The sequence below is a fragment of the Salvelinus sp. IW2-2015 genome, linkage group LG13 (genome assembly GCF_002910315.2).
Source record: "Salvelinus sp. IW2-2015 linkage group LG13, ASM291031v2, whole genome shotgun sequence".
Classification (NCBI taxonomy): Eukaryota; Metazoa; Chordata; class Actinopteri; order Salmoniformes; family Salmonidae; genus Salvelinus; species Salvelinus sp. IW2-2015.
Genome location: NC_036853.1, coordinates 47924287 through 47937131, shown reverse-complemented (window position 1 = coordinate 47937131; position 12845 = coordinate 47924287). Strand labels below are relative to the sequence as shown.

Here is a 12845-nt window from a genome sequence, read left to right as displayed (position 1 = left end):
CATATGGTGACCTAAGTAGCCCCTCATTTTTAGGTTACGGAGCTCCGTGTATCGATGCTCTGTGTCCACGTTTAGCTCTCTCTCATGTTTGTGTTGCAATTTTCCTTCCACGCGCAAAGCGTGTCCAATTGACGTAAAATATTGCCGTAAAAAGTGATTTGCGACAGCAACAAAATAAACAATAGACGTTTTTCTATTGTTCATATGCTCTATGCAGCCCTATGGTGATGGTTGAGTGATGGTGTTGTAAAAATGCTTTACCTTATAAGAGTCTCCCGGGGGGCAGTGGTCTAGGGCACTGCATCGCAAGTTGCTAGCTGCGCCACCAGAGTCTCTGGGTCACGCCCAGGTGGGCTGGGTTCCGCCCAGGCTCTGGTCAACAGCCGGCCGCAAACCCGGAGATTCCGTGGGGCGACGCACAATTGGCATAGCGTCGTCCGGGGTTAGGGAGGGTTTGGCCGGTAGGGAGGGTTGGCCGGTAGGGATATCTCTTGTCTCAGTAATGTAAAAATGTAAAAAATGTATGCACTCTACTGTAAGTCGCTCTGGATAGAGCGTCTGCTAAATGACTAAATTTAAATGTAAATGTAAGAGTGAAACTGGAGTTTTATAGTGAGGAAATGATAGTGCCTTAATTCATGTTTACTTACATTTTTGTCATTTAGAAGACACTCTTAACCCTAAATTTCGCAAATCCTTGTCACAGTGCTTGGGACTGACAGACTTTAAACGCTAGGCTACCTGCCGCAGCTACTTGACATAAAGTAGTGAAATTTGTGTAATGTAATGTTGAACCTTTTCCCAAAGTATTCTAAAAATTTCATTTTAATCTAAAGCAGGTGTACATGATTTACAGAAAAGATAGTGTTACCATAGTGAGAAAAGTTATTCCACTTGTCACGTATCTTTTTGTGCATTTAAAGTACTGTGCTTTAAAGCTATGCGAGTATGACAATTTTGTTGAAATTAAATACAAAATTGACTCTGTGCTGACTGACTTGGTTATTTTTGTATCATGCAGGATTGAGTTTCCCTTATCTCAGTGAACCAAAACATTATACTTCATTCTTGAATCAACACAGATTTTTTTTTAAAATATAAAGTTCAATGGCTCCATATTGTTAGGTACTTGAATCACGTTGTTAGAGATGGCTTCCACTGTGGTTAACATTTGATAGTAATCTTTCTATACAGCAAAGAGTTTTGAACATACGTACCCCAACCAAAAAACGTGTATAGATGGCATCATTTGCACAAAACTGGAAGCTCGAACCACCACATCTGGCAGGGACTTCAGACAATTAGGATTATAAAGGGACCAGCTACGTAGCGGACACTGGCGCCTCAACTTCCAGACAGGCTAAACAACTTTTTGCCCGCTGTTCCCACATGCTTCAAGATCTCCCCATTTTCTGTACCCAAGCATGCTAAGGTAACGTACTGAATGACTATCCCCCATAGCACTCACTCTGTCATCATGAAGTGGTTTGAGAGGCTAGTAAGACCATATCACCTCCACCTTACCGACTCCCTGGATCACACTCTAATTTGCATACCGCCCCAACAGATCCATGGACGACGCAATCGCCATCGCAGTACACACAGCCCTATCTCACTTGGACGAGAGGAATACCTATGTGAATACCTCTGTTCATCGACTACAGCTCAGCTTTCAACATCATAGTGCCTTCCAAGCATATCACTAAGCTCAGGGCCCTGGGTCTGAACTCATCCCTGCTTCTACACCTGCATTGCTTGCTGTTTTGGGGTTTTAGGCTGGGTTTCTGTACAGCACTTTGAGATATCAGCTGATGTAAGAAGGGCTTTATAAATACATTTGATTTGATCCCTGTACAACAGGTTGCTGGACTTCCTGATGGGCTGACCCCGGGTAGTGACCCGGGTAGTGAGAATAGGCAACAACAACACCACCACAATGACCCTTAACACAGGGGGTGGGGGAGCAGGGGTGTGTGCTCAGCCCCTTCCTGTACTCCCTGTTCACCCACGACTGTGTGGCCACGCACAACTCCTACTTAATCATTAAGTTTGCTAATGACCCGACAGCGATAGGCCGATTACAAACAATGATYASACAGCCTACAGYGAGGAAYTTGGAGCCCTGGCGGAGTGGTGCCAGGACAATAACCTCTCTCTCAACGCCAACCAAACCAAGSAGCTGATTGTGCACTACGGGAGAGGGTCAAAAGGTAACTGCACCGCCCTAAACCAGGCTCTTCAGAGGTTGGTGCGGTCAGCCCAATGCACCATCGGGAGCACGCTGCCTGCCCTCCAGGTCATTTATACCACTCTGTGTCGATGGAAGACCAAGAAGATCWTTKGGGTCCTRAGCCAACCGAGCCACGGACTGTTCACTCTACTACCGTCTGGCAGACAATACAGGAGCATCAGAGTCGGAACCAACAGCCTCCGTGATGGCTTCTAACACCAGACCATCAGACTGTTGAACAGCCATCACTAGCTGTCTGCCTGTCCTGAACCTTAGATACTTTTTCGGCACACATTATCCCACTGAATCACACAAAAACACACACCCATACTTACAAATACAAACACACACACACACACAGTCAACTCTGCTGTCCCATGTACAGTATATGGAGACACTGGACACTTCCTGTTTTTTATACTGTTTATACACACTATTTACATGGTGTAATCTTGACACAGCTCACTCTAATACATCTGCTGCTGTACATATCATTCTTAGCATATCCTCTGGGTGCATTCATCCTGTGTATATAAGCACAGATTSCTATTTGGATTATTGATATAGTATTCAAAAAGAAAGGAGGACCAAGGCACTCTTCATATAATTAATTAAAATGCCTTTATTAGTATGAACATGCCATACTAATAAAGGCATTTTAATTAATTATATGAAGAGTGCCTTGGTCCTCCTTTCTTTTTGATGACCAATTTACCCCTTTTACCAAAGACCACCTTCTATCTACCAAAATGTACTATTGTGTACCTTAGTAGCGCTTCCCTTCCTCCTCTTTCTACTAATTATTGATATAGTATTATTTGGATTGTAAATTGGATTCGTACTGTTATTTCTTGGTTTACATTTTTGATGATTTAATGATTTGTTTGAACATCTATAGTTTGTAACAGCATTTCACTGCCCACTAAGACACTAGGCAGAGTTGCAAAGAAAAGCCATATCTCAGACTGGCAAACGAAAAGAAAAGATTAGATGGGCAAACAAACACAGACACTGGACGAGGAGTTCTGCCTAGAAGGCCAGCATCCCGTTATCGCCTCTTCACTGTTGAAGTTAGGATTGTGAGGTGTCTGTTTCTCAAACTAGACACTTAATGTACTTTCTTCTTTCTAGTTTGTGCACGGGGCCTCCCACTCCTCATTCTATTTGAGCCAGTTTGCGTTGTTCTGTGAAGGGAGTAGTACAGTCGTGGCCAAAAGTTTTGAGAATGACACAAATATAATTTTCACAAAGTTTGCTGCTTCAGTGTCTTTGATATTTTTGTCAGATGTTACTATGGAATACTGAAGTATAATTACAAGCATTTCATAAGTGTCAAAGGCTTTTATTGACACTTACATGAAGTTGATGCAAAGAGTCAATATTTGCAGTGTTGACCCTTCTATTTCAAGACCTCTGCAATCCGCCCTGGCATGGTGTCAATTAACTTCTGGGCCTCATGCTGACTGATGGCAGCCCATTCTTGCATAATCAATGCTTGCAGAATTTGTGGGTTTTGTTTGTCCCCGGCTCTTGAGGATTGACCACAAGTTCTCAATGGGATTAAGGTCTGGGAAGTTTCCTGGCCATGGACCAAAATATCGATGTTTTGTTCCGAGCAACTTAGTTATCACTTTTGCCTTATGGCAAGGTGCTCCATCATGCTGGAAAATGCATTGTTCGTCACCAAACTGTTCCTGGATGGTTGAGAGAAGTTGCTCTCGAGGATGTGTTGGTCCATTCTTTATTCATGGTGTGTTCTTAGTCACCTCCCTTGGCTGAGAAGCAATCCCACACATGAATGGTCTCGGATGCTTTACTGTTGCATGAACACAGGACTGATGTTAGCCTCACCTTGTCTTCTCGGACAAGCTTTTTTCCGGATGCCCCAAACAATCGGAAAGGGGATTCATCAGAGAAAATGACTTTACCCCAGTCCTCAGCAGTCCAATCCCTGTACCTTTTGAAGACTATCAGTCTGTCCTGATGTTTTTCTTGGAGAGAAGTGGCTTCTTTGCTGCCTGCTGCCATTCCTGAGCAAGCTCTGTACTGGTGGTGCCCCGATCCCGCAGCTGAATCAACTTTAGGAGACGGTCCTGGGTTTGCTGGACTTTCTTGGCGCCCTGAAGCCTTCTTCACAACAACTGAACCGTCTCCTTGAAGTTCTTGATGATCTGATCGATGGTTGATTTAGGTGCAATCTTACTGGCAGAAATATCCTTGTCTGTGAAGACTTTTTGTGCAAAGCAATGATGACGGCACGTGTTTCCTTGCAGGTAACCATGATTGACAGAGGAAGAACAATGATTCCAAGCACCACCCTCCTTTTGAAGCTTCCAGTCTGTTATTCGAACTCAATCAGCATGACAGAGTGATCTCTAGCCATGTCCTCGTCCACACTCACACCTGTGTTAACGAGAGAATCACTGACATGTCAGCTGGTCCGTTTGTGGCAGGGCTGAAATGCAGTGGAAATGTTTTTTGGGGGATTCAGTTCATTTGCATGGCAAAGAGGACTTTGCAATTAATTGCAATTCATCTGATCCTCTTATAACATTCTAGAGTATATGCAAATTGCCATCATACAAACTGAGGCAGCAGACTTTGTGAAAATTAATATTTGTGTCATTCTCAAAACTTTTGGCCACGATTGTACACAGCGTTGTACGAGATCTTCAGTTTCTTGGCAATTTCTCACATGGAATTGCCTTCATTTCTCAGAAAAAGATAGACTGATGAGTTTAGAGAAAAGTGCTTTGTTTCTGGCCATTTTGAGCCTGTAATCGAACCCACAAATGCTGAAGCTCCAGATACTCAACTAGTCTAAAGAAGGCTTCTTTAATCAGCACAACAGATTACAGCTGTGCTAACATAATTGCAAAAGGGTTTTGTAATGATCAATTAGCCTTTTAAATGATAAACTTGGATTAGCTAACACAACGTGCCACTGGAACACAGGAGTGATGGTAGCTGATAATGGGCCTCTGTCCACCTATGTGGATAATAATATCCATAAAATATCTGCCGTTTCCAGCTACAATAGTCATTTACAACATTAACACTGTCTACACTGTATTTCTGATCAATTTGATGTTATTTTAAATGTATTTTGTTTTTGTTGCTTTTCTTTCAAAAACAAGGACATTTCTAAGGGACACAAAACTTTTGAACGGTAGTGTAGTATATAGGGCAGCAGACTCTAATGTGCTAGTGATGGCTGCAGTCTGATGGCCTTGAGATAGAAGCTGTTTTCTGAAGTCCACGATCAGCTCCTTTGTTTTGTTGATCCTGGCACCACACTCCCAGGGCCCTCACCTCCTCCCTGTAGGCTGTCTCGTCATTGTTGGTAATCAGGCCTATTACTGTTGTGTCGTCTGCAAACTTGATGATTGAGATGGAGGCGTGTGTGGCCACGCAGTCATGGGTGAACAGGGAGCACAGGAGGGGGCTGAGCACGCATCCTTGTGGGGCCCCAGTGTTGAGTATCAGCGAAGTGGAGGTGTTGTTTCCTACCTTCACCACCAGGATGCGGCCCATCACAAAGTCCAGGACTCAGTTGCACAGGGCAGGGTTCAGACCCAGGGCCTCAAACTTAATGATGAGCTTGGAGGGTACTATTGTGTTGAATGCTGAGTTATAGTCAATGAACAGCATTCTTACATAGGTATTTCTCTTGTCCAGATGGTATAGAGCAGAATGCAGTGCGATGGCGATTGCATCGTCTGTGGATCTATTGGGGCGGTAAGCAAATTGAAGTGGGTCTAGGGTGTCAGGTAAGGTAGAGGTGATATGATCCTTGAATAGTCTCTCAAAGCACTTCATGATGACAGAAGTGAGTGCTACGGGCGATAGTAATTTAGTTCAGTTACCTTAGCTTGCTTGGGTACAGGAACAATGGTGGACATCTTGAACCATGTGGGGACAGCAGACTGGGCTAGGGAGAGATTGAATATGTCCGTAAACACACCAGCCAGCTCATGCTCTGAGGACGCGGCTAGGGATGCCGTCTGGGCCGGCAGCCCTTGCGAGGGTTAATACGCTTAAATGTCTTACGTCGGCCACGGAGAAGGAGAGCCCACAGTCCTTGGTAGCAAGGAAATGTCGGTGGCACTGTGTTATCCTCAAAGTGGGCGAAGGTGTTTAGCTTGTCCGGAAGCAAACGTTGTTGGTTTTCCCTTTGTAGTCCGTGATTGTCTGTAGACCCTGCCACATACGTCTCGTGTCTGAGCCATTGAATTGTGACTCCACTCTTTCTCTATACTGACCTTTTGCCTGTTTGCTTTACGGAGGGAATAACTACACTGTTCGTATTCAACCATATTCCCTGTCACCTTGCCATGGCTAAATGCAATGGTACGCGCTTTCAGTTTTACTCAAATGCTGCCATCTATCCACGGTTTCTGGTTAGAGTAGGTTTTAATAGTCACAGTGGGTACAACATCTCCCATACACTTCCTGATAGACGAATACACTGATATGGTGACTGAGTTTATGTTGTTCTCAGAGGCTACCCGGAACATATCCCAGTCCACGTGATCAAAACAATCTTGAAGCGTGGATTCCGATTGGTCAGACCAGCATCGAATAGTCCTTAGCACGGGTACTTCCTGTTTTAGTTTCTGCCTATAGGAAGGGAGGAGCAAAATTGAGTCGTGATCAGATTTGCCGAAGGGATGGTGGGGGAGGGCCTTGTAGGCATCCCGGAAGTTGGAGTAGCAGTGGTCGAGTGTTTTAGCAGCGTGAGTACTACAGTCATTGTGTTGATAGAACTTCAGTAATGTTTTTCTCAAATGTACTTTGATAAAATCCCCAGCTACAATAAATGCAGCCTCGGGATTTGTGGTTTCCAGTTTGCATAAAGTCCGGTGAAGTTCTTTGAGGGCCGTTGTGGTATCGGCTTGAGGGGGAATATACACAGCTGTGACTATAACCGAAGATAGTTCTCTTGGGAGGTAATACGGTAGGCATTTGATTGTGAGGTATTGTAGGTCAGGTGAACAAAAGGACTTGAGATCCTATATGTTATCACAATCACACCATGAGTCGTTAATCATGAAACATACACCCCCGCCCTTCTTCCTAGAGAGATATTTATTCCTGTCTGCGCGATGAACTGAGAACCCAACTGGCTGTACGGACTCAGACAGAATATCCTGAGAGAGCCATGTTTCCGTGAAACAGAGTATGTTACAGTCCTTGATGTCTCTCTGGAAGGAAATCCGCGCCCTGAGCTCGTCAACTTTATTATCCACAGACTGAACATTAGCGAGTAACATACTAGGAAGCGGCGGGTGTGTGTGCGCTTCCTGAGTTGGACTAGAAGTCCACTCAGAGTTCCTCTTTTCCGCCGGTGGTGTTTTGGATCAGCCACTGGAATCAGCTCAACCGCCCTGGGAGGTACGAACAAAGGATCCGATTCGGGAAAGTCATATTCCTGGTCGTAATGCTGGTAATGCTTTTGAGTTACCGCCGCTCTGATATCCAAAAGTTCTTCCCGGCTGTATGTAATAACATCAAACATTTCCTGGGCTAATAATGTAAGAAATATGACAAAAAAACTAAATACTTCAACGTTTCATAAGAGCTAGAAACACGGCAGCCATATCCGTCAGCTCCATTTTCGTGTCACGCCCCTCAGGGATCGACCCGTGTCGTGCTTTGCTCTCCAGAGCAAGGCACCGTTCACAGGAGTGATCAATGGGGTAGCATTGAGTGTAGAAGTGGATCAAATTTAAATATATTCCTGGTGTTTGTGACACCCTCCGTTTGGTGAGACGCAGACCTGGTGGCAATGGCAAGACTGAGAATACCCGGTCTGTCTTGTTGAGATTTGAGACCGTTTCTACCAGGTTAGGTCATATGTGACTCACCACCTTGATTTGGTCTTATGTAGCAAAATTTGAAATTGTGTGTTTTTTTTTTATATTGGATCAAAGTAGAGACTCAGCTACAAAATGGTAATCATACACTGCATTTTTGAGGAACAATGGGAAAGTAATGCTGCTTTGAAAGTTGCTAAACTTTTGAGAAAATGGCCTTTGAATGTTTTGGTATCTAGTGAAGAGCTTTTCTTTGTCTACACCCATTCAGCATTGTTTATACCCCCTTAAGCTTTAGTCCCACCCATCTCGTTTCGCTCTCAGCGCTTTCAGAGCCCACACTTGACACTCTGGCCGATGATTTGTTTACCTCTGGATAACATGGAAAACAGCCTAACCAGCTTTGCTGGCAACAATTTCATTACGCTTTTTTGCCGGCGTTTACTCACACCGGCAATATTCAACAGGTGTTGTACACTTTAGCTTAAGACATGTATAGTGTTTCATTCTGGAAATGGTCCTCTACAAGCCAGAATGTTGAATACAATTATATTTTAATTTACTCTGCCAATTTTCCGTGGTGTTGGTCTTTCAGACTAAATATTCACAGGAAAGTATTGTTTACCTGACTTGTTAGAGAACCGGTACTGAAGTATAAATGTATGTCACCTTCGCAAAACTTTGTAAACTCTGTATGGATCGTCATCTGGAGAAGGAGAGGAGGACCAAGGTGCAGRGTGGTAAGTGTTCATTATTTTAATTAAAATATGAAACACTTGACAAAACAACAAAAACGATAAACGAACAGTCCTGTAAGGTGAACACACAAAACAGAAAACAACCACCCACAAACACAGGTGGGAACAGGCTACCTAAGTATGATTCTCAATCAGAGACAACGATAGACAGCTGCCTCTGATTGAGAACCATACTAGGCGAAACACACAGAAATACAAAACAAGAGACAACATAGAACACCAGACATAGAATGGCCACCCAAACTCACGCCCTGACCAACCAAAATGAACATAAAAAGGATCTCTACGGTCAGGGCGTGACAGTACCCCCCCCCGCAAAACCTGTACCTATAGGGGAGGGTCTGGGTGGGCATTTCACCGTGGTGGCGGCTCTGGTGCGGATGTGGACCCCGCTCCACCTTAGTCTTGGGCCACTTAGGTGGCGCCTCTGGAGACCCTTACCGCCGACCCCGGACCGAGGACCCTCGCAGCGGGCCCCGGACAGGAGGGAGACTCTGGCTGCTCCGGACAGGAGGGAGACTCTGGCTGCTCCGGACAGAGGGAGACTCTGGCTGCTCCGGACAGGAGGGACTCTGGCTGCTCCTGATTGAAGCCCGTCGCTGGAGGCTCCGGAGTAGAGGGCGTCGCAGGAGGCTCCGGACTGACGTCCTTCGTTGGGGACCTCGTGCCATAACTCCTCACTGGAGGTTTCGTGCCATTGATCCTCACTGGAGGCTTCGTGCCATGGATCATCACTGGAGGCTTCTTGCCATGGATCATCACAGGAGGCTTCGCTCTGAGAGAAGGCACAGGACTCACCAGGCTGGGGAGACATGCAGGAGGGTTAGAGCTTAGCACATGCACAGAACTCACCAGGCTGGGGAGACATGCAGGAGGCCTTGTCCTTGGCCGAGGCACCGGATGCACTGGACCATGGAGGCGCACTGGCGGTCTCGAGCGCAGAGCTAGCACCACTCGTCCTGGCTGGATCCCCCCTGTAGCACAGCAAGTGCGGGGAGTTGGAACAGGCCGCACTGGGCTGTGCTGGCATACTGGGGACACCGTGCGTAGGGCTGGTGCAGTATACCCCGGGCCGAGGAGATGCACTGGAGACCAGATGCGCTGAGCCGGCATCATTCCTCCTGGCTCAATGCCCACTCTAGCCCGGCCGATTCGAGGAGCTGCGATGTAGCGCACCGGGCTATGCGTGCGCACTGGGAACACCTTGCGCTTCCCCGCATAACACGGTGCCTGCCCAGTCACTCTCTCGCCACGGTAAGCACGGGGAGTTGGCTCAGGTCTCCTACCTGAGCCCGCCAATCGCCCCGTGTGCCTCCCCCCAAAATTCTGTGGCTGCCTCTCGTGCACTTTTCCTCGAGCCAACTCCTCATAGCGTCGCCGCTCCGCCTTAGCTGCCTCCATCTCCTTTTTCGGACGGCGATACTCTCCCGGCTGTGCCCATGGTCCTTTGCCGTCCAAGATTTCCTCCCATGTCCAGGAGTCCATTCCACCACGCTGCTTGGTCCCTTGTGGGTGGGTGGTTCTGTATGGATCGTCTTCTGGAGAAGGAGAGGAGGACCAAGGTGCAGCGTMGTAAGTGTTCATTATTTTAATTAAAATATGAAACACTTGACAAAACAACAAAAACYATAAACGAACAGTCCTGTAAGGTGAACACACAAAACAGAAAACAACCACCCACAAACACAGGTGGGAACAGGCTACCTAAGTATGATTCTCAATCAGAGACAACGATAGACAGCTGCCTCTGATTGAGAACCATACTAGGRCAAACACACAGAAATACAAAACAAGGACAACATAGAACACCAGACATAGAATGCCCACCCAAACTCACGCCCTGACCAACCAAAATAGAGACATAAAAAGGATCTCTACGGTCAGGGTGAGACAAACTCCTGCAAGACTTCAGTTAGTATGCATGGTTCTGGTGCGTGTACTTCCATCTTGTGCACCTGCRTTCGGTCATGAGCAAAACATATTGATTGCCACACACATAGACCCGCGTTTTGAAGTTGGTTTAATAATASRTRATTGTGGACAARTGGCAGAGTAAGTTTAAATATAATWTTATTCAACATTCCTTGTCTACATAATTTAGTGACAAGGATAGAGAAAGCACTGAGAAAGAACTGTGTGTCAACTGTTGGTGCCGAAGATGTACTATTAAGTCTAAATTGATTCTCAATTGCGGCGCGGTTCTATAAACAAAGCCCTTTACTTTAATACCACATCAAAATAATTTCACAAATGTAAAATATACACGTACTGTTTWAACTGGCTTTATCACAGTTGCAGCCAACAGTATTTTTCAGTTACATGTTTCTGGCAGCCTTCTTCCGTTACACACAMGTGTTCAGAGCACGCTATATAGCTAATTAGCATAGGAGGTCCCTCTGTCTTCTATAAACACGTACTGTAACATGGATATATGGACGTGTGGGAACACWKATCCTAATCCTATAAAGGCCTGTAGTAATTTAACCTTGTTTTTTGCGGGGACTGATATGAAACTTACGTTCCTTATTTTTCCAAAACCTTACCGCAAGCGATACTTGTTAACATTGAGAGCAAACATCGGTTCTATCATCAATAGGTGATAAAGGTAGTTAGCGTCTATGAATGGGGTAGGGGCACCCATGCAACTGGGGATACGAAGTGCTCTTTGAGAGGGAGACGAGTTTGAGTGGGGCAGAAAGTTTACTATGCTTAGGCAGTGAAGAGAGCAGAGGATTGGCCAAGGTTAAGTGTTCGACCGGGAGCCCCCCAGTGAGTAGGCCTGAAGAGAGCAATCCATAGAGGATGAGTATTAGTAAGGCAGGATTTATTGCTATGGTTATTAATTGTCTGCACTGATGGAGCATAAATCCCAGAAAATAGATGTGGTAGTGGCAGCAGCTGTTGGCCTGCAGTAGGATCTGMTAGGGCTAAAGTATTGGTATATGTGTAGGGTTAGAAATTGGTGTGATTTATTTTTCACCCTTCTTTTCTGTGACATAATGTGCAATTCACAATCCAACCTGTAAAAGACAGCAACACAGCGTCAAGTCTAGCTGCCGGAAACTCACAGGAAGGAGTAAACCTATGCTAGGACAGTTTAATATTTACCTTACTGAGTCTTTGGAATAAAGTTGTATTATTTTCTATTCTATTCTAACACACTGTTCTTTGTAAACAAGTCTGCTTTGAGCTTGAAAGATACTGATCATACGTGTAATGTAATAAGTGTGTAATGTAATGATGTGTAATGTAATAAGCAGTACCGTAATTKAAAGAACAGCGCGCATAKATMTTTCATTTAACCACACCCTTTAAGCTATGACGCCAACAAATAAAATCCTTTCTCTTCTGTGTAAACGGAAGTGAACAGGTGACCAAGAACCATTTCCACATTAACGTTTATATTGTTGTTATTTGGACGTTTATTAACTCACTGGAGCCTTACAATATGACCCATTTAACTGCACAGCTTTACCTCGTGTAGTCTTTAATTCGCATTGGAGACAGGACTTGATAAATGTTATCTAGGTAATGCTAGCTAGCTGCAAAAGTTAGCAAACAATGGCCAACTGTATGGTTTTTCACACTCAAATAGCCTCCATCATGGAGGTGCTAGCGAATGCAGCCGTGGCAGAGATCTGTAAASTCGTAGACGACGACTARGCAGTGTTTCGTGTGGAAATTTCTCAAAGCCAGAAAGAAAACAGGYSATTGCGGAGGAAACTACAGCTATTGGAACTGAAGGTGGCACGGGAGCGCGCAGAGAGGACAATTCGAGAGCGCGTCCTCGCCAGTCGTCCCAGTAGTGTCAAGATCCTCGACAGATACAGGGGAATGGCAAGAGGTACATTTTGCAGAAGGAGGGCCTATCGCCCCGTTCCCCTCTCCGCATGTGTTCAGATGTGTTATCCAGAATTGGGTCTTGGTCAGTTTTTGGATAGTATGCAACTTCCCCAGATTACTTGGATATRTTTATTTTACCTGGCAGATCAATTAAGAACAAATTCTTCTTGCACAAAGACAATATCATATTCTAGCAAA

At 45.2% G+C, this 12845-nt stretch overlaps 1 protein-coding gene and 1 pseudogene across 1 annotated transcript in view; both read left to right on the top strand.

The window, feature by feature from the left end:
• LOC111971721 (uncharacterized) overlaps window positions 1-12845 on the top strand; it is a 233612-nt gene that overhangs the window by 71212 nt on the left and 149555 nt on the right. The window lies entirely within an intron of this gene.
• LOC111971698 (uncharacterized) overlaps window positions 10827-12845 on the top strand; it is an 80620-nt pseudogene continuing 78601 nt past the window's right edge.